At 37.2% G+C, this 17,418-nt stretch overlaps 2 long non-coding RNA genes across 2 annotated transcripts; one reads left to right on the top strand and one right to left on the bottom strand.

Annotated features, from left to right (window-relative positions):
• Window positions 1-5,381: 5,381 nt before the first annotated feature.
• LOC131251930 (uncharacterized) lies at window positions 5,382-5,935 on the bottom strand. Its single transcript, XR_009174053.1, has 3 exons — window positions 5,842-5,935; window positions 5,606-5,743; window positions 5,382-5,525 (listed from the first exon to the last, which is right to left on the bottom strand). It is a non-coding gene; the product is annotated as an uncharacterized LOC131251930 (long non-coding RNA).
• Window positions 5,936-6,581: 646 nt separating this feature from the next.
• Window positions 6,582-7,191, top strand: LOC131251929 (uncharacterized). The gene is made up of 3 exons (XR_009174052.1): window positions 6,582-6,627; window positions 6,716-6,784; window positions 7,080-7,191. It is a non-coding gene; the product is annotated as an uncharacterized LOC131251929 (long non-coding RNA).
• The last annotated feature ends 10,227 nt before the right edge of the window (window positions 7,192-17,418 follow it).

Raw genomic sequence — 17,418 nt, 5'->3', positions numbered from 1 at the left:
AGTACACCCTGATAAATCATTCATTCATTCAATCAAACACAATCATTCATTTTCATTCACAAAAGTACAATGCCAACATAATAATAGTTATATGTCTATTTAAAGTTCTCATTAACAACAAGATCCAATCGGCATCGACAGTAAATACTCATAATCACTTGCTCTTACAACTATTCCCACCTCCGGTGTCTCTTCATTTTCTTCTGTTTCCATTGCCTCGTTGGTATCAATGCCTTTGGTTTTAAGGAACGGTGTGAAACCCTTCTGCTACAACTCGAGGACCAGATCTGCTCTCTTCCTGTTACTTACAATAATCTCTCCTTCTACCACCCCAATGATGAATCTGACTTTGTTAGACAATCTCAACAGCTTTATTTCAAGACTATCCAACATTACTTTCTGCATGAAAGTAGCAAGTCAATACTACCATCTTCTCAATTACCAAAAAGAAAAAATGGGGGGCCTAAATCAAAGCTCACCTTTCTCTTTATATAGAACTCAAGTCTTAAATGAAAGAATTCTTCAAGAACTGCAAGAAAATAAGGCACGGTGATGAGAAAGCATATATAGATTTAAGAAATTCATAGCAAGTACATAGAATAAGCAAGCTTATTTTGTTCGGGACTGTCATATTTCTTGATGACACCCCTCACGTCGAATGAGCATATCAATGATCTTACCGAGACTGAACATGATGAGCATATCAATGATCTTACCGAGACCGAACATGGCCATCCCAAGACCTGCATTCGACAAGATCGTGACAAAATTTTTCATTATTTGAGGCTTCTTAACACCCCATCTATGGTAAGAAAGATGTTAGAAGAAAATCAGATTCACATGGAAAGAGCAACACATCTAAAATTCAAATCTCTATCGGAAAAAAAGAAAACTATAATTCCAAATACCCACTTTCAGTTCATGAAGAAAGACTAAAGATCACATTGAAATCCATTGCTCTCCCTGAGGACCTGAAATTCCAAACTCCCAACCTCAAATTCAAGAAAAAAAGAGCAAAAGAACAAAGATAAATTCAAATATCTCTCTGAAAATCTATAAAACCCTTCACCAACTGTTCTATACAACAGCAACTGTTCAACTAAACCCTTCATAACCCAACAACTGTTCCACACACTTTAAAAATCTGCTACCATTGTTCTGTACAACAACAGCATTAAGATATATTTAAACAACAACGGTGAGTGAAGGGCCAGTGAATAATCATACATTTTGACCTGTGTTTGGACAGAGATGCTAAAAAAGATTATTTTCTGTTGATCTGAAGAGGTGAATCATTAGATATGATGCATCATGTGTTCATGAATCTGTAGCTCCACCATTTTGCAGTCTTGGATTAGCATGCATAGATGATGCCTGCAACCTTCTCAATTCCTAAGAAAGTTGGTGGGAGATGAGCTAGCCAGAATGGGCTTGAAGGACCTGTGAAATATTCATGTGCATAATAGTTCTCTATGACGCTATGTATAGGTAATAGAAAAAGAAATTTTGGAAGTAAAAACCTTCAAAAGAGTAGAACTTGTCTCTAGATAAAGATTCATGATAGAGCTGGAATGTTAGAAAGGATTGGCAAATGCATCATTTGTTGCTGCAGAAGGTATTTCTTTTAAGAACTTGAGGCAATCCTGGGAAAAAAAGAAAGAAAGACGTCCATGAGTGGACTCTTAAACATTTTCATGTTCAAGAAGCTTTAAGAGAAAAAAAAATGCAACATATATTGAGGACAAGTTCATTCATACAATGGCAATGAAATAAAGCATGTGAATCACCTCGAAAAAAGTATCCTTGTATGTGCACAGAAGTTTTGAATCAAGCTTATATTTTTGTTTAAATGGACCACACCACATGAAACAGATAAAATGTTCTACGGTTGAAAATTTCTTGGGGGGCACAAAAGTTTTGAATCAAGCTTATATTTTTGTTTAAATGGACCACACCACATGAAACAGATAAAATGTACTACAGTTGAAAATTTCTTAGGGGGCACAGAAGTTTTGGATCAAGCTTATATTCTTGTTTTCCATTCATCCATGTCTGTATGATCTTATGAAGAGGTTGGATGACAAATAAACATCACTGTGGGGTCTAGCAATCCAATTTCCTTAAAATGTCATGTCCACATTCAATTGGAAAAGTCAAACTGCATGTGCAAGATTTTCCAGAGGTGAACTTTGGGAACAAATTCATGATGGCGCCACCAGTGAATGGTCAGGTCACAGAAATGTGAAGGCCAACGGCACCATTGCTAGCAAAACCAAAAACACCTTTTTGTTCGGCCAAACATCATCTCTATCCTTGTAAATTCATCAGAAATTGGGTCAAGTAAAAAGAATTGATGTATTTTTTAAACAGTTAAGATTTATCCTTCAAACTTCATCAGGTTTGAGAAATCAAGTTCTGTTTTCAACTATTCTCATCCAAGGAAAACATCAAGATTCATGCATTCCGTGTGAAAGCTAACCCCAAATGGCTGGGACAAGGCTACTACTATGATGACAACATGCCTTTACAGTGTATCCTTCTCTTCTGATCGATAAGCTAAAGCAGAAACATTTCAATGCAATATCACAATGTCGCAGAGTCAGATCCATTTATCTGCTACTATTGGGGCCAACTAAGAGTCTGCACCAAGACAGTGACAAGAAAGGAATGCTAATAATAGTTCATTTATGACCAGAAGACGCTTGTTTTTTGTCCAGTTATGATAGAATTTCATTGTTAGGAAATGAATGAATGACCAGCCAAGTTTTCAAAGAAATCAAAGTTAGATTATGCTGCATTTGGACTAAAATACCCAAGAAAAATTTATCAATAGATAGCTAATCCCATGATATACTACACAAGAAAAGCGTTCAAGAAACGAGGGAATGGAGACTTACTGCAATACATCGACAACACGACCACGATCCATTAAGAACTCCTGTAGCTGCAACAGAGCATCAAGACGATCAGACAATGCTATGAATTATATTAGTCTTTGTTGCTCGTAGCTGTCACCTTTATCATTACCTTCGCATTCTCCTCTGCTTCCTGCTGAAGTTTCTTTGACGCTTGGACCACCCTTTCCATGATGAGTTCTTGTTCAGCAAAAGAAAAAAGAAAAAGATTCCTCCTTTTCACGCTTCTCCTGTTCAGCCGCTACCCTTTCTGCCTCTGCAGCAGCCAGTCGGGCTTGGAGATCTCGGCACATCTGGTATAAAATGCAAGATAAGGTTAGAGAAGAGGTGAGGTCTGAAAATATTAATATCTTTCTATCAAAACAGTGGGTGGCATTTGAAACAATTGATACTATCAAACATAATAATTGCTAAAATTAAATATATTATTTAAAACATTTGGCTGAAAACCAATCCAACAAACGTCCTTGGTTTTGCTGCAAATATATATAAGCCATCATTAGTGACAAGTTCTCAATCAGGTAGCTACACATTCCATAGAATTTCGAGTTTAAAGGCTATGACAGATTACAAACACTGATGAAGAGATTGGTGCCATGTCTTTTTCTTTTCTTTTCTTTTTTGTTTTTTGCCATTTTTGGTTTCATGAAAAACAGAACCCAGATTCAGATAGCAATGAACTGAACACAACATTATTCATGCAGTGCTCATACCAGGATCATGATATGATGATACCAATGCCAATCACTATCCAAATTCACTGTTCAAACTAGATTAATGTTCAAATTCACTGTGCAAAACCTCAGAATTTGATGGCGTGTTTGCATGGTCCGTGTCAAAGAATTTGATGACAGGCATGCATCCATTTTAAACCTGTGCTTTGGAAATAAATAACCTACAATAGGTGGTTGTTTGATTAATTCAAACTAGGAGGAATTTACCAAGGCCTCTAATTGAATGCACAAATAACCTCCCTAACTGCTGCTGCTGCTGCCACCATCAAAGTCCCAAACAAGAACAGCTTGCATATCAGTGAGCTTCACATCAAGTCATCATAATTTGGAAACATTGAAACTGTTTAAATCAAATTCATTCATGGTTGAAAAGAGACGTCTACTTCTCACAAACTTTCCTAGGAGCCTTCTGTATGTATATCACAAACCTGACCTTTGGAGAGCATGTGGAGGCATGGACAGCTTACAGAGCACCATCACTTTTCACCCTCGCTTGGTGGCTTATCTTCATCTTTCTTTTGCTCTGTTTGACCTTGGAGAGATGCCAACAAATCCTTAACTGAAGGATCATTAGGGTTAACTCCAGGAAGCGAAGCAAGAATAGATGACAAGAAAGATTGGTCTCCAAGCACCTTGCTCATGTCATTCTGGCTCTGACATATCTGTATCTCCCACAAACACATCACCAGATTGACTAGATATAGGATCATCCATTGACATTGCTAGGGCTTGCTCAAGCAAGGCAGTCTCATCCTCTGTGAGATCAGCTCTTTTAACACCCTGCCAATACAATTCATATAAGAATTCAATCGATTTCTATGTTAAGAAAACAAAAAAAAATCCTGACAGATGGCTCACAGCTGATCTCTACTGCCGCCTGGAGCATGCAAAAAGAAAAAAGAAAAAGAAGATGAATATGCTAAATGGGTAGTAGTCAAAATCGTCATTTCGTTTCATTTAGGTGGGAAGCAGGCCCTTAATTTCAATCAAATTCAAAAAAGCATTCACTTTGACAAAAAACCAGTAACAAGCACGCTGCTAGAGGGGAAAAGGCCGAAACTGCAAATTCAGATGATTTTGAGTCTGAATTAAAATACATGATATGCAATGCCAACCTCATTCAAATTAGAATAATGATACCTGATTCAAGATTGTTTTTTTTCCATTTTTCTTTGTTTCCTTTAGTTCAATTCAACTGAGCATGCCTTGCATCCAAACACGCCTTACGTTTAATATAACAACCCATCACCTAAGACGAGAACCCATACTCCCAACAATGACCCCCTTACAACATTTAATAATTTAATTGGCAATGGACGCCCATTTAGACTGATGTCAACTGAACATCCAAGATACAATGAACCAGCCATTTTCATCACTCGACTCAAAAACATGAAGGACAATGTGTTGTGATACTGGGTCTAGCAAAAATAGATTAAGCTGCTACCTGTTCAGCTTGAGGAGCTACAGGTGGTGAGTTGGCAATCATACCCATTTTCTCTTCAAATAGCTGCTCAATTTCTTCACTCTGCCCTGCTTTCCCAAAAGCATCCAATACAGACTCGTGGAGTGCTTTCCCAAAAGCATCCAAAGAATTATGACTTGCAAATTACAATGCTTTTGGATTTTAGAGTGTGACTATCCCATTGTACTGTTTTTACGAATAGCAAATTTTTAACAAAATGGGACTTTTCATGTTAGAGTGAACTAATCCCATCATGGTTTAGGATTCTCAGGACAAGAGCATGGTTATTATGATCACTTGAGGGAAGAGAAGAATGATGAACTTGGTATTTCCTCAGGGAAAGAGAGAACTCACACATGGGGTTGCAACAGATCATCCCATTGCTCCTGATACTGTTCATAGATACCCAAACTATGATGGAAACATTCATCAATTTAGTTTCCATTCATTGCATGAAGCTCAGTCAGAAAAAAAAAAGAAAAGATCGCTACCTTAATAACTAAAACCACAAGCTTTGCATACATATCAATAACAGCAAATGAGAGATGCTGGACTTGTTGTGGCGTTTGTAGGGACAATGAGCTTGGATTAATCATGTCAGTGGCCAAACAATTTGCTACAGAAATTTCCTGAAATTATAGGTAGAAAGAGAAGGAAAACTCTTAACAACTGTGAGGGTCTGGAGGATTCTCATGGAAACATAATAAAAACCACAGAAAAAGTTTACCATGAGGATTCGGAAAAAGCGATCCATGTGATCATCCCCTTTAAGCAACCCACTTTGTTGTAACTGTGAGATATAATGGGTATAAGCTACATCATACACAGTCAACTAAAGTTCTGCATTTAGCTTTATAAAAATTTAGACTATATTTAAATTTGAATTTGAATTTGTTTATGGATTCTTTAAATATTTTCACGCTTTTAATTGGATAGTCTTCTGTTTATTTAATTCATTTCAAGGTTTTTTGAGACTGATCAGGTTATTAGCTTTGAAAGAATTCCAAGTATGCTACATTAGCTTTTTTGTTTTTCCTTTATCAAGAATACATGGACTTCAACTCAAGAATACACATGATATACTCATGTATTCAGTTTACACTAGTGAGGTCCATGATTCATTTACACAGAGCATCAGTCTCAGCTTGGCAGGAGGGGAAAAGGAAGGTGGGTGACCCAACTGGAAAATGATTCATTTATACCCATTTTTTGCTTTCACATGGCCTTTACTGTTATGCAACTGTAAGACCAGCCAGCTTTTTTGTGGTCACAATTCCATTTGCTGACAGGAACATTGTCTCCTGATATGTGCCAATTGACTGGCCTATGGTACTTGTACGTGGATACTAATGGAACCTGCATCAATGGTTGTCTGGGAATTTATATTTGAGATTTTGTTCATACCCTTGTTTGAACCATCTCTACCGGTGTTGTTGCAGTGATGTGAGCGGGACAATAACCTCTCAGGAACCATACCGGACAACATTGGGAATTGTACGAGCTACGAAATCCTGTAAGATGGCTGGCATTCCTTTTGGTGTGGGTGTTGTGCTTGTTCTGTCTTCAATTGCTTATGATCTATTGACTGTTATGACTTCCAGGGATATTTCTTACAATCAAATCACTGGAGAGATTCCTTACAACATTGGTTTCCTGCAAGTAGCTACATTGTATGTTTCCATCTCTCAAAAGCTCTGCTGTATCTCTTTTCATCTGCAAATAACTATTCGTTTCATCTACTAATCAACCAACTAGAATCATTCAGCTACTGATATTTTCGAACTCTTCTAGTTAAACTGCTTGCTGTAGTATACTCCACTGAATCTCTATTACAGCTGACAATCTGCAACTTTTTTTCTTTTATTTTTTGCTCCAATTGTCATCCATTCTTGCTGCATTTAATTAGGTTTGTTTTTCTTGATAATGGTGTGCTGACCCTAATGAAAAAAAACTTTCTATTATTAGGTCTCTTCAGGGAAATAGGCTTACTAGGAAGATTCCAGAAGTGATAGGACTCATGCAAGCTCTTGCTGTTTTGTAAGTTTTGTACTGTCTTCTCAAATTCTTTTCATTTTTTTTTTAAAAATTTCTTTTCTTCCTAAATAACTGCATGCATGCATCTTTTAAGAAATAAGCTCACATAAACAAATCCAACTATAATTTTGACTATAGTGCAAATTTTTTTTAAAAAATGAAAATTCTTAACTGACCTTTCAGAGGGGATGGTGTCAATATCATCACTCAGTTTTAGCAATGATGCAACCTCCTCAGCTATCCTTTGCTTCTCAACAGAAGCTGGTCCAAAGAGCAATTATATGACTTAGGCAAGAGATGACGTTGTCAATGAGTATATGCAGTGTTCTTCTTTTTTAAAAAATTAAAAGGGAAAACGGAAAAATAGAAAAAATCACATGATGATATGCCTGACCATATTCTTCCACAGAACATGTGACTTGAATGAATCTTTTGACAATGAAGGCTACAGAAGATCAGCTACCAGAGCTTAAAATCTGTGTAATTTCTGGAAGCTGCAACCTTATCAGAATAAGCATTTTCCAAGCCAACAACAAATGGTGACCAAGCCTGAAAACAAAAAGCAGAACATAAGTGTAGTCAATCCACAGAACAAAAGTACTTTTGGATCAAGCTGATATTTGTGTTTTGTGTGAGATATAATGGGTATAAGCTACATCAATATAATTAGTTTCACAACGCATAACATCAACTTGAAAGTAAATCATAAGTACAAAACAGTAGTTTTCCAAGAAGTTATGGACACCGAAATTTCGGCAGTCTAAAATGGTTGTATATTCTCCACTGTACAACTTAACAGTCCACCATGTATAGCTTTCAATTTCCGTACTAAAAAAAAAAAAAACTGTACAAGTATGAAGCATGCTAACCTATGTGTGATTTGGAGATGATTAGATTGTCCTATCACCTCCCAATTCATCAATGACCATATCTACTCTAGTCATAAAATCTGGTAAGAATTGAACAGAAGTAGCATCATAAAAAGGAGTAAGAACAGACTGCTGACCAATAAGAAGAATATTGGGTCGTTCGTCTAATCCATGTTTAACTCTTGATCCATAACAATTGGACTAACTAAATGAAGAGTCTAGATCTCACTGAAGACTAATTACAATATAGGAGGACAGTGACTTCCATACTACTTACTGGGTGTTGATTAATGAAGCCCATATATATATTATGGGGAAGAGCTCGTTTTTTTGTTTTTTTTTTTTTTTTTTTGCTTTTTCTTTTTTCCTTTTTCGAAGCAAATAGTGAGGAAGAGCTTTACTAAGCCCACAGACGAGCACAGTCAACTCATGCTAACATCAGAACATGTGACAGCATGGCACATATGTATGAGCCAATCCATCCAATAGAAGGATCCCACCATCTTGATGCCCTGTACAAAGAATCAGGTCGATCTAGGCACAACCTTCAGATTAGAAGTAGAGAACTAGTAATGGAAGAAATTCACATACCATGAAAAGAAGAATCGGATATGCATCTCTGTAACCAAAAAAGTTCAAAATTTTAAAACTACACAAATAGAGAGAAGGTCATACTAAAGAAACTAGTAAATATAGTTTGCATATCTTACCATTGTTCTCATGTTCAGTCAAACGGCCAGTCAATAGTTCAATGAAGCTAGGAGGCAAAGCTGAGAAAACAGTTCCAAAGTTGTTGTCAAGTAATGGCTGCTGAGAACACTCAAGCTGCTCACTGTCAACTCTCGAAACAGGCATCTTGGTATGATAACTAACATCATGTTTAACAAAGCTCGACTCCTAATTAGTTCTGCAAGACTAAAGAATTTGTATGACTAATGCTCTTTCTTTTTACGTTTTACAGAAACTCAAATTAATCAGCCAAATGGAGTATAAAGAAAACAAAGATGCATCAAATCCTTTGAAAAATTTCTGCACATGGATATTTTACCCTCTCCTACTCCTACATCCAAGTAATGAGTTACATGCGTAGAAACCACTGCAAGGCATGGAATGAATAAGTTCCTGAATTGAAGTAGGGGAAAAAGGGATCACAGCTGTGAAAGGAAAAAATAGGAATTTGGGGATTGTAGGGTGGATTTGTCAATGCATATGGCTAGGATCATATAATTCCTGGCAGAGGATCATATAATTCCTGTTTACATTAGATATGTTGGAGTCCTTGAGGAATTCTATTATGGTGAGTGAATGATTGAAGCAATATGCAGTTCCCTCATCACTGTACACATGAAAAACATGTATGGTAATTGGGACTGTCTGGCGGGAGTGGGTTAGAATTGACCTAAGATAAGTTTTGTTGTTTTTCTTGCTGTTTTTTGTATGTGGCTAATTTTATTTTTTTTTATCTTAACTACTCTCTCCTGCGTGGCCCACTTGAGTTTTGGATCTACCTCATTTTTCATCCCATGTTTTAAAATGACCTCAAAAAACATATGGATATAAACTATGTGGGGCCCACTATGGATGTATGTCTTATCTACACTGTCCATCCATTTTTCCAGCTCATTTCAGGGCATGAGCGAAAAATTGAAGCATATCAAAGGCTTAACTGGACCACACCACAGGAAACAGCGAGGACAATTGCATCCAACTGTTCATATGGTCACATGGACATGGATGAAGGGAAAACGCAAATATCGGCTCGATCCAAGACTTCTTTAGCCACTTAACAATTTTCAGCCATAGGCGTTACATTCATACAGTTTCCTTTGGTGTAGTCCAATTGCATCTTCATCTTGGATATGCTTCAATTTTCGGTTCAAGCCCTAAAAGGAGCTTCACGTATCATATACCCCAACAAAAAATATTTAAAAAAAAAAAAAAAAAAAAACAATGCTGCATGATAAACAGCTTGCATTGACTCAGAGACACATCCCCAAAGCAATATTGACAATTAACTTCCTTCTCAGCTGAGCATTGTGTTTGCTTCCCGAGAGTACACCTCCTCCCAATCCAAAAATCGACTCTGAGCTTCCAAACAGAGCATGAAGACTGATCCTTGAACTAACTTGCTAACCAGAAAAGCAAGGCAATTCAAATTCTTTGCATAACAAAGATTCCCCATGCAACCCAACTTTTGTTAACATTTTCAGGTACACTTCCAAACTACTGATATGTTGCTGAGTTGCAGTTGCAAATTTCTTTTAGGTTGCGGGGCTGAGAAAAATGAGAATGCAGAGGTGACATTCTTTTAGTATGCTATTATTACTCTTAATGCAGGCATGAGAAAAATGAGAATGGAGAGCCATCCATTAATTTATGAGCTCATTTTAGACATGAAACAGAAAATGAGGCAATTCCAAAGCTCAAGTAGACAACACCACAGGAAGTAGTAGGGATAATGACACCCACCTTGAAACATTCACAGGGCTACTATGATGGCTAATTGCCATCCAACTTGTTCATAAGGTCACAAAATTTGCTTACAGTCAAGCAGTCCAAAGTGGATCAGGGTCACTACCGATCCGGTTTTAAATGGATCATGGTTCTTTTTTCTTTTTTCTTTTTTCTTTTTACCCATTTAAAATTCAAGTTAGTCATAGGTCCACAATGTTAGACCTGATTTTGTTTTTTTTTTGTTTTTTTTTTTCAAGTTACTCATAGGTCCACAAAATTTGCGATTACTCTTCTACCTTTGTATAAGCTAACTACCTCACGTAGAGACACCCCAACAATAACTAGGATCTGAGAGATATCAATAGACAGACATTTGATACTCCAACACATTAAAAACCAGACTTCTCAGGAGCATTCATCTCTTATCAAAGTAATCATAAAAACTCTTTGAGTTGCTCGGTCAGAAAATATGCAGGTTGAGTTGAATGGGGCCCAAGTACTAAAAAATTATGGAAAACAAACTATAACATATTCTTGTAAACTAACTGTAAAGAGATAACATTCCTATCTGTTGTCCCAAATGTAAACAGTGTAATTCTTTTAAATCAAATAACTATTGTACTTAAATTTTGTTACCACATCTCAGTAAGTTCAAAATGTGTGTAAACCAAGGATCAGAGCAAGATCGTACCTGCAATACATGTTTCTGTTTCATGTGCTTCAAACACCAGAAACAAGCCATAAGACCATCGAAATCTTCATGATTCAGAGTTTCAAGGCAGAAGAATAGAGATGGACCTTTTTAATATCCTCTAATAGAAGGGTTTTTGTAAACAGTGACAAGGGATGACAAGGTGAGGATTCTGGGTAAAACGACGAGGAATAAGAAGACTATTTGCACTGACCGGTAGCCTCAGCAAAGGATCAGAATGACAAGAAGACGATGAATTATGTTTCATTCTACCTGTCCAAACTCTCTCTTAGATGCTTCATTTTTATTTTGTAATTTTTGGTCTAGCCAATTGAGCTGAACATGACCCCCACGAACCACAATGCCCTAGATGATGTTCAAAAAATTATGGCTTAATTGTCCGAATACATGAGCTTGTTGTCAATGCAGGCATCATTGAAGGAGGGTAACTTCTAGCTAAAAAGGATGATAAACTAACAGACATGGGTGACTGTGCAGTTTAGGTGTACATGTGTGTGCGCGCATGCACAATGTGTATTGAATACATGTGCAGTTACAGTACAATTTTTTTAGAGGTGTGCAGGAACAGAACAATGCACATAATAAAGATTAAGAGGTTCCACAACTGGTAAACAAGAGTGAGAAGTGATGGGAATATCTGTTCAAGATTGTGGGCTGCAAATAAAGGGAACTGATAGATATAATGGCACACAGCAACATTTCACAGCAATCTTCAAAAAGCATCTAACCTGAATGGAAGTCAAACAGGGAGCTGCTCTGATTGCCCTTGATGCAAGCACCGACCCAAAGCTATAGATCCAAAAAGAATAGAAAAATATCATGGAGAGAACATTGAGGTGATTTGAACATGTAAGTGATAATATTGAGATGATTTTAGTGTATAGGCAAGTGAGAGGTTTAGCCTTACGTTGCCTTCTCAAGAGAATAGATGCGCAGCTCATACATGACTTGGTACATGCGCCTCGATCAAGGTTTGCCACTTACGGACTAGCGATCTTAATTTGTCGGTTGTAAAATCCTGTAGGACTGATCCTCATCAGCCTGAAGGTCAGCCAAGGAACACTCAAACACTCGGTGTTTGAGACCTTCATTCTGCAGGTTACAGACATTAAAATAAATGTGAGGCTTGTGACTTTAAATAGACATTAAAAATACTGTAATAATGTCTTCATACTGCACTTCTAGCAGCAAATATTCAGCATACAATTTGCTCCTTAGATTTCCACCATTGGAAACTCATTTTCTAACTTTAAATAGTATCATTTTCAATACGGCCAAGCGTGTCAACACATTTAATAAGTTGTCCTTCATATTCCAGTAATTCGTAAATAATATGAAATTACTGTGCTCCATACTCAGAAAATGCTCCAGCTCCCTTAGATCACTATAAGTTACTGTGCTCCTAGTATAACCAAAGAAAAAGATCCAAATACAACTTCACCTTGAACTGCAGAGTATTGTTGATAGCATCACTTATCAGCTCCCAGTTTGGACCCATATCATGCATGAGGACAACAAGTGCCTGAAATAAGAAAATTTTAGTTAGGGAGTTCTCAATTGTCCTTGCAATTAGATTTCATATTTATTCTATTTACACGGGTTTCAATTTCTCAAAATCATTAAAATGACCAAATAGAATTTTCAAAAACAGAGTGTCTCCATAAACATCATAATCCACTGAATGTAAAATCATAAGATACAACATGAATGAACTTATAGGCCAATGATCCTGTTAAGTTCCATACGTACCTCTAAGAATTGTAAGGCCATATGCCAACATATACGAGCAAATCTGCCAGCCTGCAAGCAAAAATAAACTCAAAAGCTATAACAGCTTCAAAAAATGAAAAAAAAAAATAATGATAAAACTCACCTTGAAGCCCTTCCCCCTCCTCCTTTAGACCGACAATGCAAGGATTTGCATTGGCGGAGTTAAAAAAGGGCTTAAGCTCCATTTGGTTTGAGATAAATTTACATTCATAAACACCAATGTGATGACCAAATGGAGCCTAAGACTATAAATATATTCAAATATATAGTGCAAAATTCAAGCAGAGTATAAATATCGATGAACTATAGAGTACGAAAAAAAAAAAACAAGCCAAACATCATGTAGAGTAACTACTTAGGCCAAACATCATATAGAGTAACGACTTAAGCCAAAAAACAGCATCATGTAAGCCCCAACCAAAACCCACTTAAGCCAAATTACTATATGTTCAATTATATAGTACTATATTTGTTCAAATTATAGGAATCTCATTGATTGCTTCCCCCATTGCACAAGTGATCCCGGACCGGCCTCTCCAAGTGTAGATGTGAATCCATCTTCTTTCCACAAAGGAGCATCAGGGTGTATAATCTCAGTTAGGATAACAACAAAAGCTCCCTCTGCTAATGGCTCACAATGGACAACTGCATTTGGACTAACTTCGTGTACTTGACCACGAGCAACAACACCATGTAAGCCCCAACCAAGCAACTCGCATTTCTTACCAATATATATCGTATCCGGCTACATGTACACATATAAAATGGTGTTAGTATTATTAGCATTTATAATATAATTGCAAGCTTATTACATTAGCGAAATTATAATTGCATACCGATGATCCCTGAGTAGATTTAGCCACTGGTGGTGATGGGAGGTTTTGACCAGACTGTGCCTCTTGATGCATACCCACCCAGGACTTTATATCAATCAATGATTTCTTTATCTCTAATATCTCCTGCGCTAGGCCTTCTCTTTCTTTTGCCATATTATGTAGCTTTGAATGGGCAGGGGTTGACTTCTTCAGTCCTGTTTTGCTTATCGAGCAACCCAGACCACGCATTCGTCCTCTACTATCAGAACCAACCAACTGTAAAATATTGCAAATCAAGTTATTAGGAAATTCATAATTACCGTAAAACTCAAGTAATTTTAAAACTTTATTAGTACCTGTGTAAGGGCATCGTCAACGCCGGTCATCTTAGAAGCAGGATTGCTACTATAAAGCTCATCTAGTTTTTGCTGTGACAAAATTAATACAAATAAACATAAAATAATTTAAAGTTATATAATGACATTTCATAATGGTACTAGTTAGTGGTAAGAGGGGTGCACTTACAACAAGGTTAGGATACTGGACGACTTTGTCCTTGCTCGTATGGGCTCTTAAGTAGACATCACCTCTACCTATCTCGGCATCAGAGGTAAGATTCCTCTCCATCGCCTTTGGCACATAACATATCGTTCAAATACACATCATTAATAGAGTTAATTAGATCAAAATTAAATTTAATTTTAAACTATAATACCTATCTTTATATACATACTATCTGATGGCGAGTAACAGCCATGCTGCGCCTCCCAAGACACGCAGGTCCTTTTAGCTTTGCCCGATTGACTTTATTCCTTGCACTTACTCTCTTGAATTGCTCGGTGTTGTGTTGATCCACAAAGGTCCTCTAATCCTCCATAGGGACACCTGGGGGGGCAGGACTATCTCTAACAACTATAGGATCGTTGTTTTTTATATATTGTTTAGTCAACCTTTTCTTATAATTTCTCCATGTTTCATTGATGCGTTGTGTTATGTACCAAACACCTGCATCCCAACTTTGACCCTCAAACTCATAAAACAGTGACAATGTTTCTATAACCTTTTGAATGTGTGCACAAGGCACCTGGCGAAAGTCCTCGTATATGATCGGGATATGAGCACGGGCTAGGACACCGATATGCGATGCAAAGTCTTTGTGATTGGGACTGTCCTCATTCGGTTGCTCGAATTCATTTGTCTTAAGGACTTTTTTCCTATCAGGTTGCACATGTAAAGAAGCACCCTTAGTAGGGCCTCTCTTTCTAGATGAAGAAGAAGCTGGCACATCTACATAAAAAAGAATAATAATTATATATAAACATCGTTGATTACCGCCAATATATAAGAAAAATGAAATCTACATATCTAATTAATGAGAACTATCTTGTTACCTTTGGTGTTGCTTGCATTTGCAACCAATGCCTCTGGCTGTGAGTCCATGTGCTTATTTATATGCTAATAGAAAAAAAAACCCTAAAAACAATTTAGATAACAGATAAAGCACAAACAATTCACTATATTATCCATACCTTCATTATATTTCCTTCGATATATATCATTTTGTTACATGGATTAAAAATACAAAGAATTCAATAGATTCTCCTTGATCGCTTTCTTTTCTTTGTTTTCTTAACTACAACGCTGACTTCTTCAGGTTCATTGAATATCAACTCATCGGCATTTGCTAAGGTGGTGAGATCAGGTCCTGCATCAGCATCAGTTACAGCCTTCAATCGTTCTGATAGAAGGCATGTCTCCTCTTTGACAAAAATCTTTTTTGAAACCTTCAAGACCACGTGCCATTCAGGATTTTTATGATCTTTGGAGTAGAAAACTTGTACAGCATGCTCCGCGAGGATGAACGGCTCGTCACCCACTTTGTCTGAACTATAAAGACTAGATAAATTTACTAATCTCAGATTCGCTTCAACATCAACAGCAACACCATGATGTGTCACCTTCACCCAATCACACTTAAATAGGATGGGCTTATACCCTGTACGGTACTCCAATTGGATAATTCTATGAAGGACTCCATAGTAAGGTTGATTTTCATCCACTGTATTTATATCCTTAGCACTAGATCGGAAAGTGGTCATACCCTCTGTCATAACCCCACTATTTTGGTTTGTTTTATTCTCCTCATATTCCTTAGTGACAAAAAGGAAACCATTAATACAATACTTATTGTATTGCGTAGCAAAAGCTAGAGGTCCTCTCACTATATCTTTGAATTCTTCTTCGTTAGATTCGTTGAACTCTGTTTGTCTCTTCAACCAAGGTATGAATTCATCCTCGCTAGGCACCTTGTTAGTCCTCCTGTAGCATCGTTGCAAGAAATCTTTGTACTTCCTGTGGGTTATTCGATACCAATGTTATATTGAAATTGCATAAAGTAAAGAAGATATATATGAGCTAAAAGTACATACCCTTCCCACGCATCATAGCTGGGATGACTCTTCATGACCCAAGTACGAGCTTGTTCATATTCGATACCCATTAGGATAACACTTTGACTCGAATCTACTGGACCAACATTGTCATCATTAGAATCATCGTCAATAATTTCTTGTAACTTTTGTGGTTTTGGAATGACTCCATCAAAACGTTTTTCCAGCTTTTCCAAGAGGCTTGTTTTATGTTTTCCTTTGTATTGGTTGCAGTATATAACCGTCTCCTCTTGGATGTATTGTTCTGCAATGCAACCCTCAGGTCGCATCTTGTTACGGACATAAGCCTTGAATATCTTCATGAACCTGACAAAAATAATGATACATTACATATACATGCATCTTTAGACGTTTCACCTATTTACTCTTACTAAGTTCATAGCGTACCTTTCGAATGGATACATCCATCGATAGTATACAGGACCACATATGCGAGCCTCATAGGCCAAGTGGATGGTAAGATGCATCATCATGACAAATATCGATGGAGGGCATATAATCTCAAGCTGACATAACGTCCTAGTCATACCCCTCTCGAGAGTAATGAGCGTTTGAAGGTCTATGGTTGACGAGCACAAGGCATTAAAGAAGGTGCAAAAGCTTATAATTATAGGACGAATGACCTTCCTATCCTTGAATGCATGTTGGATAAGAACCGGGAGTAGATGTTGCATCAACACATGATAAGAATGAGACTTCATTCCCTTTAAATCCATGCAATCTTCCGTTACAATGGTCTTTCAGTTCACACTAAAACCAATAGGAACACGCAGATTATGTAAAGTCTGAATGAAAAGCTTTTTCTCTTCTTTTCTTAGACAGAAAGGACCTTGTTTCTGAATCGTCTTGCCATTACTCTTTTTCAGCCATAGACGCTTCTTAATTCCCAACCATTTCAGGTCCCTACGCGCATTAACATCATCCTTGGTTTTGCCGGGTGTGTTCAACATTAAAGCGACAAGGATTTCACATATATTTTTCTCGACATGCATAACATCAAGGTTGTGGTGCACGGGAATATCTTTCCAATACTCCAGATCAAATAATATAGACCGTTTGAAGAACCACGGTGATTCAATGTCATCGATTAGCTCTTGTCGGCCTCCATCAATACCTCTTCTATTCTTCTTCCCAGACTTCCCCCACCGCATATTGAGGTTCGCAGTTTGTCTTTCGACCTCAATCCCATCCAGACGGATC

This window comes from Magnolia sinica, chromosome 7, assembly GCF_029962835.1.
Source record: "Magnolia sinica isolate HGM2019 chromosome 7, MsV1, whole genome shotgun sequence".
Taxonomy (NCBI): domain Eukaryota; kingdom Viridiplantae; phylum Streptophyta; class Magnoliopsida; order Magnoliales; family Magnoliaceae; genus Magnolia; species Magnolia sinica.
The sequence above is the reverse complement of the archived record's forward strand: the minus strand, read 5'-3'. Positions and strand labels throughout refer to the sequence as shown.